The 15,934-nt window shown below is 40.2% G+C and overlaps 1 protein-coding gene across 1 annotated transcript in view; it reads left to right on the forward strand.

The window, feature by feature from the left end:
* Window positions 1–15,934, forward strand: part of LOC142772252 (uncharacterized) — a 74,109-nt gene that overhangs the window by 18,935 nt on the left and 39,240 nt on the right. The gene's annotated exons all lie outside the window — the stretch shown is intronic.

The raw sequence follows: 15,934 nt of genomic DNA on the forward strand, positions 1-15,934 counted from the left end.
TAATGCCTGAATGGGCCTTTAGGGTATATATTAATAAAAAAAAGTATTGATGCACAAAGCGGGTGACTGAACGAATAAGTTTATGCCCTATTACTAACGCTTAATCAGGAACGTGTAGCGGCAAGTGTGAAAAAAGCAAAAAGGCAAAAACTATCAGTTTTTATTTCAGTGAAGATTCATGTTGCCACTAAGAGCTGTTGTTTCAGAAAAAGACACTTGGTAAATAAATGTTTCAGAGTATATTCAAAGAAATTCGGAGCGTTTGAAGACTTGTGATCCGCTAAGAATTTCTAACTCAGAATCTATCATCTTATCACTAAGTGAACAACCTTCTTTGTGCCGTAATGCATTTGGTATAGATGTAAAAGATTTATATTATTGTTTGCCCCAATGTGAAGATTTGAAGTGTATAAAGCAGTGCTTGAGAGAAGATGATGATGAGTTGTTGTTTCAGTGCCAGTGTGGCATCTCTATTGCGTTGTTTTTAGAGCTCATGCAGCCAACCTAAATTCTACCATTGTGTCTTGGAAGGGAAATAATTTTGTCCAAAAATCTGGTATCTGCATTGAATCATGAATATACCTGTAATTAGTTATATTTTTCTTGGTTATGTAGACGGGCAGCTGTAAAAGCATTTGAATTGGTTATCATCACACGCTGTTTGATATGTCCATGACTTCTTAGTTCTACTGGACATTAACAATTGCTCTTTACTGGTTGCTAATATAAAGGAAACGAAATGTCAGCGTTTCACTTTGGAGTTTCAAAAAATTGATGAGCTACAGTTTCTCGATTTAAGACAGGCTTTTGTCAAAGATCACATATATAGCAATACCAACCTAGATTCATAAAGCCAATTCTAAATTTTAATTCTGGCCACTCAAAACCATACAGGGAGCCATCGCGTCAACTGTGCTGGGTGCCGCTCTTCAGAAGTTACGCGAGCACCTTATGGTGCATGCATTTGATGCACAAGTTGCTCACCTTGCAAATTCTGGCTTTCCGAGTGACGTGATTTGCTCCTTGTCGGTAAAACTTATTTCAAAGATCGAGAAGTTTTATCATTGTGATTCTAGTGCACTAGAAATTAGCAAGAAAAAGAGGCAGGCAGTTATCCCATACATACACAGGATAGCACATGGTTTGAAAAATGTTGGTGCTCGTTATTGCATAAACATGTCATTCTCAGCACGTAATAAAGTGCATAATGTGTGTACTTTGGTGGATGGAGCATTGTGTCAGCAGCCAGGGAAAGGGAACAAATGTGTCTCCAGTCATGTCCACAGATATGCTCTTTGCACTACTGGCGTGGTTTATGGGATTCCACTGTCTTGCAGCTGCGAATATTTAGGTGAAATGGGGCATTACATAAACGTGTGCTTAAGAGAGCATGGGTTAATGCCATCAGATGCTGAAATCACGTCTAATTTGGCAGCTCGTTGTAGGCCATGTGGATGTGTACTCTGGGCTGGGCAGAGATGCCCAAAAAAGTATTCTGGAATGCAGATATCGAAATGCGTGGTTTGGAAGCCTAAAATACAGATACTGAGATAAATTTGTAATTCGTGTTACAGGATATTTCAGAGATACGTTTGCAAAAAGACAAAAAAGTATTCCAGAATACATATACTAAAATACTGTTGTCTATGTCGGGGATAGTTATACTCTATACAAACATTTGTTATGTGCAGCATAATATTTAAAATGTGCAGCACATTGAAACTTGCAAATGAAGTTGATTTATTATATTTTTGCCATTCTCCGAGTGTCATTAAGGCATTATGCAGGATGCTTACACTGCACATAATCGTTAATAACCACATATTTACAGATATCAGTTGCAATAAAAAGCTATGCCATATGAGAGCATCAGTCGCACGCATTGTACACTGAAATCCGGAACTCAACAGCAACACTATTAGTTATGCTCGAAGTAGCATAGTTCAAGCGAAGTGCTAGAACCATAAATAAATGAACTTCCATTTGAAGGTTTAGTGTTTTCTAGAAACATCTTAGAAAAGGCAGAAAGAATTAAGAACGGACAAAACAAGGAATGCGAAAGGAAACTCAAGAAGACCTCTTTCGAATCGCTGTTTGGCCATGCTGGCGTTTTTCAGAAATGCTCTGCAGAAAGAAGTATCGTAGATGGCACACGGCACCAAATTCTCTTTGGGTGGTTTGTGGCTTCCGCAATAAGCTCCAGTTTTTCAAATGGGCGCTGCAAAAGAAAAGTGAAAAAAAAAAAACGAGAAAAACAAACACTACTCGTTCAATTGGCATGAGGAAATACATTTAAAAAATGGCACCCATTGTGCAGTATACAATACTCCTCACAATGAAAATATCTGTGCTGGAATTCAATATAGCAGTATAACATTGTTGTCACGCTGAAGCAGGCCATCATTCAAACACATCATGGGATGCGGGTAGCAAAGCAACTAGCTCGCTTTCAAGAAGGTAGGAGTGAGTTTCGCCCTCAGCAGAAATGTAGAAATGGTGGGTGCATATCTTGCCGTGGACTGCCAAGGTCACAGCAGAAATTTTTTTCCTCATCGTCAACACGTCTCAGCTCATTTACGAAAAAAAAAAAAAGTAACAAGATACCCGTGTCCTGGATAGTATCGCGATACACCGTAAAAGTATTTCACTTCTGAGATACGAATACATTTTTTAAAAGTGTCTCGATACAGCAATACAGACACTCAAAAGTATCTCTTAAATACTATTGCGATACTACCCAGCCCTGTGTGTATCCAACTTGTAGAAAACAAATATCAAATATTGACATGTTGATTAGCGCATGTGTGAAGTAGCCAAAGCATTTTCATTAGATCTAACAACAAGTGCATAAGTATTTCATGTAACATTCGTCTAGATGAAGAACATAAGGTCTTAGAGAAGACATGAATCATTCTGTGTTGTAACACATGTGTACATGTGCATAGTTTTGATGAGTCAATATTTTCTATATATGTTCTTTCCTTTTCCAAATAAATTTCAGTTGTGAAATCAGCGCTGTGACCCTCTCTGACTGCTTCTAACCCGTTCCTTTGTAAAATATTCTACGGTGAACACTCACCAATTTGCCTAACTCACGATTCTGCATCTTTTATTTACCTATGGAATCGGGGAAGCAGTTGCGGTCTGACAGATTCCTTTTTTCCACCCCATATTCAAACATCAGCGCTTCAAACGCTACCGCAGCTTTTATTGCAGGTGTCTGAGTACTTTCATTGTGCTCCACGTGTCAGAACCCAGAGAAATAAAACACCAACAAGCATGTGTGCATTGTGTAAAAAAAAATGAGTGAAAAAAAGGATAAAGTAAATTTTGCTGTACAGTTTCATTGTTGCGACATTGTTGTTAGTCGTTGTCAAGACAAGGTCGAATAAAATACATAAGTACTCCTTTTTGCTGAAAAGTATGTTTTAGAAATGTACAAATGAGACGGGGATGCAAATCATTAGTAAATACAGCAGTCTAGGTCAAGGTAATCTAATCCAATCTTAAATGGCCTGCAGGCTATAGCCATTTTAATGAACTAGAACGTGCGCCAGTAAGCCAACTGGCCGGGCTGTTGCATCCTTGTTTTATACGAATGCTGGGAGATAGCGCCACCTTTACGTTTCCTAGCAGCATTGGCTGCACTGTTGGACTATCGCAGGCTCCTTTAAACTTGCAGCTGCAGTTGATTTTATTTGTGTTGTTGTGTTCTGGTTGTTCCAAAAACCAAACAGCCAACTTCCTCAGTGCCTGGGTCACAAGTTTTGTTTTGACCAGATACACACATTTTTTCATATTTACCACATACACTCACAACATTATGAGTGTGTGTGTAAAAATGTGTTCATTTGTTTTATATGAGTGCCTCTTATTTTATTTTTTTACTGCTAAAGTGTTCTTTCCACCGCACATTTTCCAAGCAGACATTATGGTCATGGAGTTTGCTTTTAATCTATGTGAAAAACCTGGAAAAATCACTAAATTTGAATAAATTAAATTGATAAACACCCTGTTGTGGCTTTGCTAGCAAGTATTTTAGGAAACAGACACATGTGCAGTATGGAAGTGTGCAATGTCACAGTCATGTATTGTCAAGAAACGTCACATACCTACGCTTGAAATACTTTTCTGACCTTCCAAGTTTCAACAGATGTGTCAATGACACATTACTTCTTTCCTAGGATGAAATGCTTTAAAGAGTCCTATCAGGACCCCTGCCTGTGATCTTTTTCAGGTATTTAATATGAACTGACATGCCCTAATGCTTGCATAATTTCACAACAATCTGTCAAATTTTCCATACACTCTTAACAGCCTGTAATTTCACTCCTAACAGCACCCCCTCCACTCTTCCAGTATAGGCCAAAAGGGTGATTATTTACAATACCATGCTTGTGGAACATTACTATCTATGAATCTTACAATTGTTTGGTGAAAAAAATTAGGGGACTCTCAAGGTTTGAGTAGAACACAACAGTGATATCCTATCCCTAGTGCATACTCCAACCACCTAGTGCATACTTTTTGCAGGGTAACATTACTTGAAAAGTTTATACTGCAGATTATTACTACGTAATCAATGTTTAAAGTCGCTTGTGCTAGTAAGGGTTTCGGATATAGTTGCAGTCTGCGTAATGGATTTCTAAATGGTGGCTATGCGAGCTTGTTGATACGTACACATAGTTACTTCGAAGAGCGCAGAGATGGGACACAGGATAGACCACGCAATACAGGTACTGTGTAGTATGCTTTAAACCACGGGCAACTATGTGCATGAAATGTTTTTAAACTTGATATGCACCCAGTACATGGTCCTAAGAAACTACTCCAGTAGCATTTGTGCCTTTTGTTTTTCGTGGCTGCTTTAAACAACGAAGTCATTATGATAATCACACGTTCTGATGGCCAGTGGCAATGCACATTTGTACCATAAAATACTGCGATATTACATATTGTATTGTGAAGCGTGTATACTAGACGCGTGTATTTGTAAAGCATGAAAATTATTTTTGAGCAGGCACGTGGCTTTGTGGTAGAATGCCTGCTTGCCACACAAGCAGCTTGGCTTCTATTCTCACTCAGACCTAGAAGGTTTTATTTGTTATTCTTTTTATTTCCATGTTTTTATATAATAGACCAGATGTAAAGTGAACATGGAGAATTTCATGCACCAAAAAAATGCCAACACTGCAGCTGTACAGGTGGAATCACACTTGTCCAGGGCAGCGGAGCGCATGGCTCTTGTTAGTGACGGCTTCTACGTCACCTTAGCTACATGGCTCTTGTTAGTGACGGCTTCTACGTCACCTTAGCTACATGCTTCTGTTCATGCTTAAATTATCGCACAAAGGCCTAGCACGCCGTATGCCATGTTAGATATTCGTACGACGTCAACATTAACATATTTCTGCAGAAAACAGCAACTGGAGCGGTCGGCTGGGTGTTTTAGACAAGTGTGATTCGATCTGTAGAAATATTAAGCGATTTAACACTCCAAATTTAATTTTGTTGTGTTCAATTCAACAGTCATGATTTGCAAAACTGTATATGTTTTAAAAGTTTACTAATGTTTTAAAATGTTAAGTACACCAAAATAAAAGAAAACTTGTGCAACAGTATGATACACAGCATCCGCCCTGGCACATTAAAAGAAAAAAGACTTGAGAAGTTGTGTAGCGCAGCTCCAGGAATGTGCTTGTAGCAATGAATACTTACGCTTTCTTAACGGTTCTGTGGATTTCGAGGGCCTGATTATTTCCTACGGCCAATCAATTTTTTTAATGTACATTTCTTTTATGTCACTGGAAAGCTCGTAATTCAGAATGTCTAATCACGCATTGGCAACACAAAAAAGGCAATGACAGAGTTTTCACCAACCGTTGTTGCTGATGGAGTCTTATATGCAACACATGTTGAAAACAGTGGCCTACAGCTGTTCACTGCATTGGTACCAAATTCTGCCATGACAGAGTGCATGAGCAAAGTGCTGGAGAGATTGTGTGTGCATGCACTGTGGTTCAATGCAGGTTTTTTGTTGCTGTGGAGGAAGCTTCACTGCTGAGCATCAATTTCTTAATCTTTTGATGGTTAATAGGATGAATGCATCCCACTTTTTCCTCAATAAAACTTTCTCTGCCACTTTATGTTGCCATCAGCACAATGCCTTCCAGTTGTGGTGTACCAGAAACATTAAGGAAACTGAGAAACTATATATTGCACATTTACAATGCATGGTATCAGTGATACGTTGAGTTTAATTCTGTTAATATTTTTTTTTTTGGCCGGTGTCATATTGCGTACCAGGTAGCTAAAGTTTCAAATTTATGGTATTCTTCTGTTGAGATTTTTTAAAGAATTTTAGCATGCAACTATAGATTTTCTTTCTAAATTGCAAAAATTATATCTGCCTAAAATCATTGTGGAAATGCACTCGAATGAAAAATGAAGCAGTTCCTTGCATAGCCTAACAACATAGCATACATGCATAACTGTTTTTTCATGTTTGATGGATGCCACAAAACAGCACATTCTTTGATATTTTTTATCAATATGAGGAGAGACAATGAGACCAAAAGCTGTGGCTAAGACACTGTTGCTAAAATTTCGGGCCAGAGGAAAAATATGACAAAATCGCTGCTTCATACAGCCAGGAAGCCAAAGAGAACACGAATTTTCAAGATCATCAAATCATGCAAGATATATGAGAAAAACAAATATGTCACACCTGAATAGAGTTCACGAATATGATGCAGCATTTGTTAACACACTTACAGCATTCAGTGCATTCACACCACGTCAAAGTGGCTTGCCATGATTCATTACCACAATTTTAATTATTTGCAAAAATGCAGGCTTAACTGAGATGTTCGCCCTTATTCATTGCAGATACAAGACAAGACATGCACAGACACAGCTTCGTTAAATGTGAATGAAAAGCAATATTCTCCTTTTTCTTTATTTTCATATGAATGCGTGCACTCATCTATGCCTGCTGTTTTCTCCTTGTTATCGACGAGTTTCAATATTATCGCCACCTACCGACAAGACAGACACAAGCTGAAAGGGTACGTGTATGTGAAGACCTTGGGACAGAGCCGCTAGACTCAATGCCACAGGCAGAGGCGCAGAATTGTGTAGAAAATCTGAAATTAAGGTTCACTGCAATTTTTCTCCCACAGTTTTAGAAGTGTTCCTCTGTACTGCTTCCATTGGGCCTTTTTGGGAAAGAAATTTGGCAGCAGAATTACAGCTGAGTGCCCTTATGAGGCAATGTGACATGTCTTGCCCCACTTATTCAAAGATGCTTCATGGGTCGATGAGCCACATGCGTCCCACTTTTTTCTCTTAAACTGATGGCCATATTTTAGTGAAGATTGTGTCACACTATTTTTAGGCATGAAGTTCTGCAAATTTCTGTTATTATGTGAAAAATATCGAATTCACGAAGGGTAAGTTAAATTGCATAATAAACAAATTGAAAGTGAGAATGCAATATATATACTATATAATTTTAAGCCAGATTAACGATTGTCTGAGCTGCAGCAGGCAATGTGCAGAAATTCTCCTGAACACGATACTAAGCTTTTGCCACGAAGCGGTGTAATGGCACAGCTGCTGTGATTTTCAAACACCATTTCAAAATACATATACAACTCAAATTACTCAAAAGAAAGGGAGCTTGACTTTATCATACTTCTGCATGTTTCTAAATAAAAAAAGATCTATTTACACTTCCTGGCCAGTTAATTGCTGTACCCCTAAACAGACATAAAAGTAAAAACCATGACATTTGGTAGTCTAACAATGGACCTAGGGGTTTCAACATCACACCTATGTGATTTGGCATAAGCTGTAAAAGCTTATTCAATCGGTCATACATTGTTACCCTTTTATGCTAGTTTTAACGCGATAGTTTTAAAAATCTCGTGGGCATCATTGATTGTGAGTGATTAACCTTGTGAGCAACCAGAAAAATCAAGAAAGATGCAAATCAAATAAGTAATAAAAAATTTCCCAGTTTGCGGGAGGATCAAGCCCAGACCGTTTGCATGGCAAGCAGGCGTTCTACCGCACAGCCACACATCTGCTTGGAAATTAAGGAAAATAACTTCATCTGCTTGAAATTCAGTGAAAATAATGTTAGGCTTTGCAAACACATGTCCTGTATACTGCCTTCACAATTCAATATGTAATATCACAGTAATATTTCTTGATACAAGTGTGCATTGTAATCAGGCATCAGAACATGTGATTATCTTAAGGACTTCATGGTTAAAAGGTGGCCAGCCATAACAAAACGCACACATTTTGCTGCACACATTTCGTTCAGACCACATAGTGAGTGCATACCAAGTTCAAAAATATTTCATGCACCAAGTGCTTGAAGTACGCACTAGGGCCAGGGTATCATTATCGTGTTCAATTCTTGAAAGCGAACCTTAAGGGTCGCCCAATTTTTCTTTTTTAAGTGATGGAAATGAAGCATTATTCTAACCATGGATATTTTTATGCCAGCAATTAGACTAGTAGGTTAGCTCAGTGAGCTATTTTTGCATTTATATTAGGTTTATTTGACTTAAGGAAAGCAATATTATTTTCAAATGGCACTGTATGCCAAAGACCTGACATGGTGTCTATTGTTGGACATTAATCTCCAGGTATCCTCGGCCCTCCCTCTTTCCCTCGTTGAAGGGCCTGTTTTTTGTCTAAGAAAAGGTGGCAACCCTGGTGGCCGCAAAGTGTGAAAACAGTATAAAAATATTGAAGCAGGTTGTGTAGACAACAATCTACAGACAGTGAGTGGCATACAGAATTGACTTGGCTGTCTTTAATGTGTGTGTGTGGGGGGGGGGGGGCATAAAAAAAGCTGCTACAGGGCCAAAACAGATGCCTTAATTGCAGTGGCAACTATGCAAAGGGGCAGCTGGAAAGTCTACTTAAATCTTCCAAATATGAGCGTCTTGAATTCGCTGTAGTTTTATCTCGAGCAAATTAGGAGTTGAAAAAAAAAGAAAATCTAGTCCTCATATATTTGAAACAGGCACATATTGCAAGAAGGCTGTTGATAAACCAGGAACAAGTTTAGCCATGCCTTCATTGTTGTCAATTGTGAGCACACAATACATACCACAGCGATATACTTTTGGGAAGCACACCTTGATGTGACCGAGGTTAGGGGCACAGGCTTTCACCCAGGTGTCGGGGAAGAAGACACCTTTGAGAGGCTTCTCGACGACAGAAACACACGATTTATTTACATATTTACAGGTGTAAAAAACATAGGCGTCGAGATGCGCTTTTACAGGAGACAGGACTGGCCGTAACGAAGGCCACAGAGAGAGCCCTGAGTGCACACGCGACGCGCTTTTCATATCCTCGGTCCGTGCATGCGCCTCTCCTCAAACACGAACTGTCTGTCCCAGCAACGCTGATGCGTCTTCCCTGCAGCACACCCAGACACCTCTTGCGTTTCTGTTGGACGTGTACCACATTTGGCTGGTACGCCAATGAGCGTCTATTGCAGGCTTGGTCCTTGCACTGCCAGTCATAACATTTGAATGGGTACTGGCAAGCGAACTGGCACCTCCGAACCTGTGCCGCTTTAGAAGACGGGTCCCATCTGCAATGAACCACTTCTGAGCAGCAGAAGAAAAGAAAACAAGAATACTTCTTGTTTTTTTTTTTTTTTTGCTTACCCGAGGCAATATTCGAACCAGCGAATTGAAAGCTGAGCATAATAACTCTTCTGCTATTTATGCATGGTGACAGAAGAAATCATAGCCTTAAATAGTAAATAGTATAGGGGGTGGGAAAGGCAAGAGAGGATGCAAAGGAGAAAGTGAAAAAGAAGATGGGAGAACCATTAGAAAGAGGAGAAAGAGAAAAAAACAAGGGGAGAAAACAATTGCGTAGAGAGAGCAAAAAATACAAATATATTAACTAAAAAAAGCAGGTTTGTGCAAATATTCAAATGCTTCAAATATTTGAAGAAACAGTACTGTATTCAAACTCGCTTCGACTCGATTTTAAATCATTAAAAATTTTGAAGTATTTGCAATGAACAAATAGTTAACACTGATCTGCACATAACCTTGTCAGCTATGGTGTCACTAATTTCTTCCACTGTTCTACCGATGATTGTCACAGGTGCCTTCTCTTTAAATTGAGAGTTTTTCAAAACATGCAAGTGTAGTCTTTTTTCTCCCCGCTTCGTATCATATGCACATCTCTTACATGGTCGGTCGCGAACGGATTCAACTAGAGGTATGCTAAGCGCTGTCAGTTGCTGTGCAAAATCACTAGGCGAAGAGCTAGTGTCCGATGTCTTTGCTAGAACCTGACATACCTTATCATCATGCGAGGCTATAGTCAAGTTAATTTCATCTTTTGAATCAGATTTAACTTGACCACATTGCTCTTCAAGTTCCGATTTATCTTCTGTGGAGCCCTTCTTCATAGTGTCATCATCTACAGACTTGGCCAATAGATAGTCGTTCAGGTCTACACTCCACGAATTACTTACTTCTTTTGACTTTTCTAAGCCTTTTCCTTCCCCACTAACTTGTTCATTACTTTGTGCTATTTTATAAAGTGGTGAATCATGTTTCTTATTTCTAGGGTAAGTAACAAGATTTTGGAAAAAGTCCTCACACTCGCTCAATTTTTTTCAAAGTTCAGTTGCGCTACATTGGGCTAGTACATTAGCAGCTTCCTTTAAAAGTTCCAACAGACGTGCATATGCATATTTATATCTGGCCTCTGAGTTATCAAGTTTTGGCTGTACCTTTTTTACCATGCTTGAGGTCAAAATGCTTAGTTTGTCTGGTGACACTGTCTGGTTGGTCTGCACAAAATCAGATTTATGTCAGCGCTTTGACACACAACTTTCATCAAACAGTTCCATATTATTTTTTGATCTAGCTGCAGGAGTGTGCCTGCAGGGCAGCTGGTATTGTGCATTAAATGTGCATATGCATGTCCTCATATTATAAGTAGCTTCATAAAGCTTACTGCCAACAAAAACGGTGCATTTGCCATGAGAGACAACACAGTCTCCTGGATATTTTATAAACAGCCCTTATTCTTTACATACCAATTTTCTAGCATATTCGGTGCATTTTGCTGACACCTCAATGCAAAACTTATCAGTCTTACTGGTGTCAATGCAAGTTCTCATTTCTTTATATTGCGTATGGCTGAGTGCTAGAGCATCGTGGGTTACATACCTTATCAGAGCTTTCACTGCTTCCACTAAGTGCATGTCACTGTTAGATAACTGTTTAACTTTTGATTATGGCTTTCCATTCAATTGTTAGTATTATTTCCTAAACTACATGCATTTGTACGATAAGCATGAACTCACACGATCTTTCAGCTGTGCCAATTTTTATAAAAGTACTACAGAAGGGCTTTGTCATCTTCAAGTGCTTCTTCCAAGTCCTGCAAGTGCTCTTGATATATATCTACAGTATGTGCAAAAACCAGTTTCGTAATTATATCTTTAACATACTTCTTATCTAGACTGTTTGACTTATGCTGCATCACTTTCATGTGTAAGTACTTTAACACGTGCCACGAACACAACAAGATTATACATTTGGGCAGAAGCTGCTCAATTATATTCATTTCATTCAAATCTTTGTCCATTACCACAATTTTGCACTTCTCCTCTACGACAGGATTCAAACAAAGGAATGTCTCTAGGAAAGACTTTAATATTTATGATGTCTCCCGCTGAACAAATGCATAACATACAGGCCTCCCATGGCTTGTTTCATCTTCACACAAAATCGAATGCAAGATATACCCTTCTTTGTTAACTTTATATGTACCATCAAAGAACAACACTTCAGGGTATTTTTCTAGTAAATGGGCCATATGCTCTGATTAAAGCAATATGTACAAGAGACCATTTTCTGTATTATTTTCAATATCAACCTTCCACCCAGAGTTTTCAGAAAACAATTCGTTGATTTTTTTCTAACAGAAGCGCTCTATGATGAGCATTGTCCTGAATTTTTTGAACTGTTCTATGCTCCATGTTTGTAATATCACGAGAAGTAACGTGTTTTCCCGTTTTCCTCAGAATGGCATCTTTTAGGTCTTTAGGTTTCACATTACAAGAAATCAACTCCTGAAGTTGCTCTTTTTCAGAAGCACATATTGCACGATTATTATTGTACCATACAAAAATCTCGGGACCTATTTTATGGTTGTGCACATTCGATAAATTTACAACTTCATAATAGGGCTGTAGAGAAACCAGCCACGCAAGCTTAAGTTCAACGTTGCAACCTGTACCGTTGAAGCGTTGATTGGGTCGAATATTTTGTCCCCTCGAATTTGGATACCCTGCGTGGCAACAGACAAATTTAACTCGAACATACGGAAAGTCTGCTTTGTTTAAATCTTTCTCAGTACACAATGGGTTTTTATCCAATCTTTTAATATGCATCGGATGGAATCCTTCACTTTTCCATCCTTCAGAGCTAGCTTTGACTTCTTATAAGTGCTGAATTTGATCCCTACAAAAAGATTTCCTCCACCTGTGCAAATATGGCTGTGTGACAATTTTGCTGATGTTGCTTTCTGCTCCTGTTCAGGGTCTTCACCACGAGGTGAGGAAGTACTGGTGTCAGCCGCACTGCTGCCCTTGCGCAGAACCACACCTTCTGACTGGGCGTTCACTGTGGATGTTACGCCGCAGGCGTCGGGTGGCCCACAGTCAGAAGGTAGGCTCTGCTCAAAAGCAGCAGAACACAGTGTCACGGCAGTACGCCCAGTCTTCGTCACTTTGTGGTGCACACTTGCGCCACTGACAAGATCAGGAGAGACTGGTTTCTTGTTACTGCGCCCTTTCTTATTTTCGACTCTAACCCCCTTTTCTACACAGGGATCACCACAAGGTGTGGAAGCGCTGGTGTCAGCCGCACTGCTGCCCTTGCGCAGAACCACACCTTCTGACTGGGGGCTCACCGTGGATGTTACACTGCAGGCGTCGGGTGGCCCACAGTCAGAAGGTGGGCTCTGCTCAAAAGAAGCAGAGCACAGTGGCACGGCAGTACGCCCAGTATTCTTCACTTTGTGCTGCATCCACACACCACCGACAAGTGCAGGAGCACGATCAGGGCGCCGTTTTCCTTGAGCGAAAACAGTCACAGCTAGAGCCCTGGTGCATGCCACTGCAGTTATTGGCAGTGAAAGGTACCCATGAGCAGTGTCTGTTTCTGCAACCTTAGGTGTCACTGACATCGCACTGTGACATTGTATGGTAGCAGAATCAGACTTCCGTGCAACGTCCGACCACATTTCCTTGCATGGAGATGCAGGGGCTACAACAAGCATATAGGGTCTGTGGAAAGAGCTGGGAAATTAGTTACATTATTCCAATACTGTGCCAGCCCTTCTGACTGATCACAGCGCTTTTCAGCTTCAATGGAGCGACACCAGGTGTTGTTGGTCTACATGACTTTGTGTGAGCTGATGCCGACCTGATTGCATGCGAGGAGTTCTGCAATGCTGCCAACATCAGAAGTACATGCCACCGTGGAAAAGTAAGAAGTGTATGAACTGGTCTCCAGATTTGGTAGGCAAATCAATAAGGCTGTGCTCTTTCTGCAATAGATGGCACAATACGTAGTGAGCTGTGCACCAGAGTCTCGCTGGCTTGCCATATGTGTGTATAAGGAAAGCACAGCTGAACCATTGAGGGCAATAAAATGGGTTTGTTGACATTTTTTTCCCTTTGTCGAAGTTCTTACGATCATCTGCTCATGCTGTGAAAGTAGAAACGAATGTAGGCTGCCACCACAGGCACGGCTGTCATGCACAGATACCTATGCGTGCACACCAGTCACATAAAAATGCCTGAAAAATCAACATACACATTTGTATAATAGGCACCTGCAACATGTATGCCCCACTAAAGGGATGGTTTTGTTCTGTAGCACAATGAAGCTATAGGGAGAGTCAAAGCTGGTTTTTATTTTGCTTTTGTTTTTGAATTGAATATTGGAATTTATTTTCCGTTATCTAGACGTGTACTCTGTCAACACTGAAAGCGTTACTTACGTACGTCGACAACTGCAGGCTGCGGTACCCGCACTTACTTTTTTAAGGGCCTGTGATGCAGTGGTTTGTGTCGTCTTGAGTTGTAAAATAGTGCCTGTACATCCTCGCAGGACCAGTGGTTTAGATGGACTCACATTACTCACATACTCAAGCAATTTCTGATACAAATATATTTTCTAACTTTGCCAATTGTGTCATTGCTTATGTGAGCATGCATGAGGCACCACAGCACAGTACGTCACATCACATAAGCTGTACAGACTGCAGTGAAACAAAAGTAAGGTTAACTAAGACAGTAAAATACATGCAATACCTAGAGAGAAGTGGTAGCGACATTCTATTAAAAACCTCAGCAGAACCAATTGCTTCACTGCGCTTAACAGCTTGGCATTTAGTGCAATGTTTTCTCACATTGGTCGGGTATGCCAGGTAGGGAACTTCACCGGCACAGTGTCCCTTGACAATGTCCCCCTTTGCGGCATGTTCCTCAGGACGTGTTCATTGTAGTGTGTTGTTCATTCTTTGCACAAGCATTTGAGCTCGAAATGTTTTTTGCAGGCAAACTCAGTTGAATGAAGGACCTGATTGATCATGAAGACTGCTCTCCTCCACTTGTCCAGAAGATCACCATCTTTTGTTGCACAAAACAAAGAAAACTTTTTTCTCACACCTTATACCCCAGGGTGTATTGCAGCAGGGTACAAAATGTTTTCTCCCAATTATGAACTGCAGACTGTGACACATTCTTATGAAAACATGCGTTAAATAACTGGGCAGCAAATGATGCTACTTATCATTGAAACCCAACAATTAGAGCGAAAGCATGTCACACTCTTTTCACAGTGCTCCCACGCAGTCTTCTTTACATTATCTTTTTGAATATGGTGCCACCTGCCTTGTTCTTGCATAGCAGACGCCCTTTCGTGGAGAGAGCGCTTGATTGCCAGGCAGTGCTATGAGAGCTTGCACACTAGCTGTCAAACTCACCATAAAATTATCTAAACGAGTGTCACGTTGGCCAATGAGAGCTCTGTGAAGTGCCGCATAAGGTATACAACATGTGCAGAGAGCATGCACAATGCTGTCAGTAGAAGCAACAGCTTGCATTGATGCCGCCGACGTACGACGACGATGTTGCCGACGGCCAATATTAGTGTTTGGGGGAGGCATATAGCTGATACATTTTTTGGTGCACATAATTTATAGCTGATACATTCGAACGGCAGTAGTTATTTCGTTAAGTGGTTAGATGCACCAGCCATATTTTGCAGGAACGCCTTGTGGAGGTGTCTGACATACAAACTATACTGCTGAAATAACTACCTAGCAAATTAATGAACTAGCATGCCACCATACGCGATTCCTTCACAAGAGCTCCAGTCATGGATATAAATCTTCAAATTTAATAGCACGAAGACCGCCATGTGAAATTGCAGGTCTACGTGAGGTTCCTAAACGATGAACACACTCATTGCATGACTCAGTAGGTCATGTCTACAGTGTTAAAGCAGGCTTTAAATTAAGCGAGCCTTGACATAACCTATACTCATAGTGATAGACTTGCAACTTAAATCGCAAAGTGGAGTGGAAAATATCTGCCTGAAATTCTAATTTGATTAATTTGATTGATTGATATGTGAGGTTTAACGTCCCAAAACCACCCTATGATTATGAGAGACGCCATAGTAAAGGGTTCCGGAAATTTCTACCACCTGGGGTTCTTTAACGTGCACCCAAATGCGAGCACACGGGCCTGCAACATATATATATATATATTACATGACCTTTCACTGTGTTTAAACTTTGTGCACCGGCAAATGGATGTGAAGAATCATTGTGGCTGACAGCGCCAAGACCCATT

The sequence above is a fragment of the Rhipicephalus microplus genome, chromosome 9, assembly GCF_043290135.1.
Source record: "Rhipicephalus microplus isolate Deutch F79 chromosome 9, USDA_Rmic, whole genome shotgun sequence".
NCBI lineage: Eukaryota > Metazoa > Arthropoda > Arachnida > Ixodida > Ixodidae > Rhipicephalus > Rhipicephalus microplus.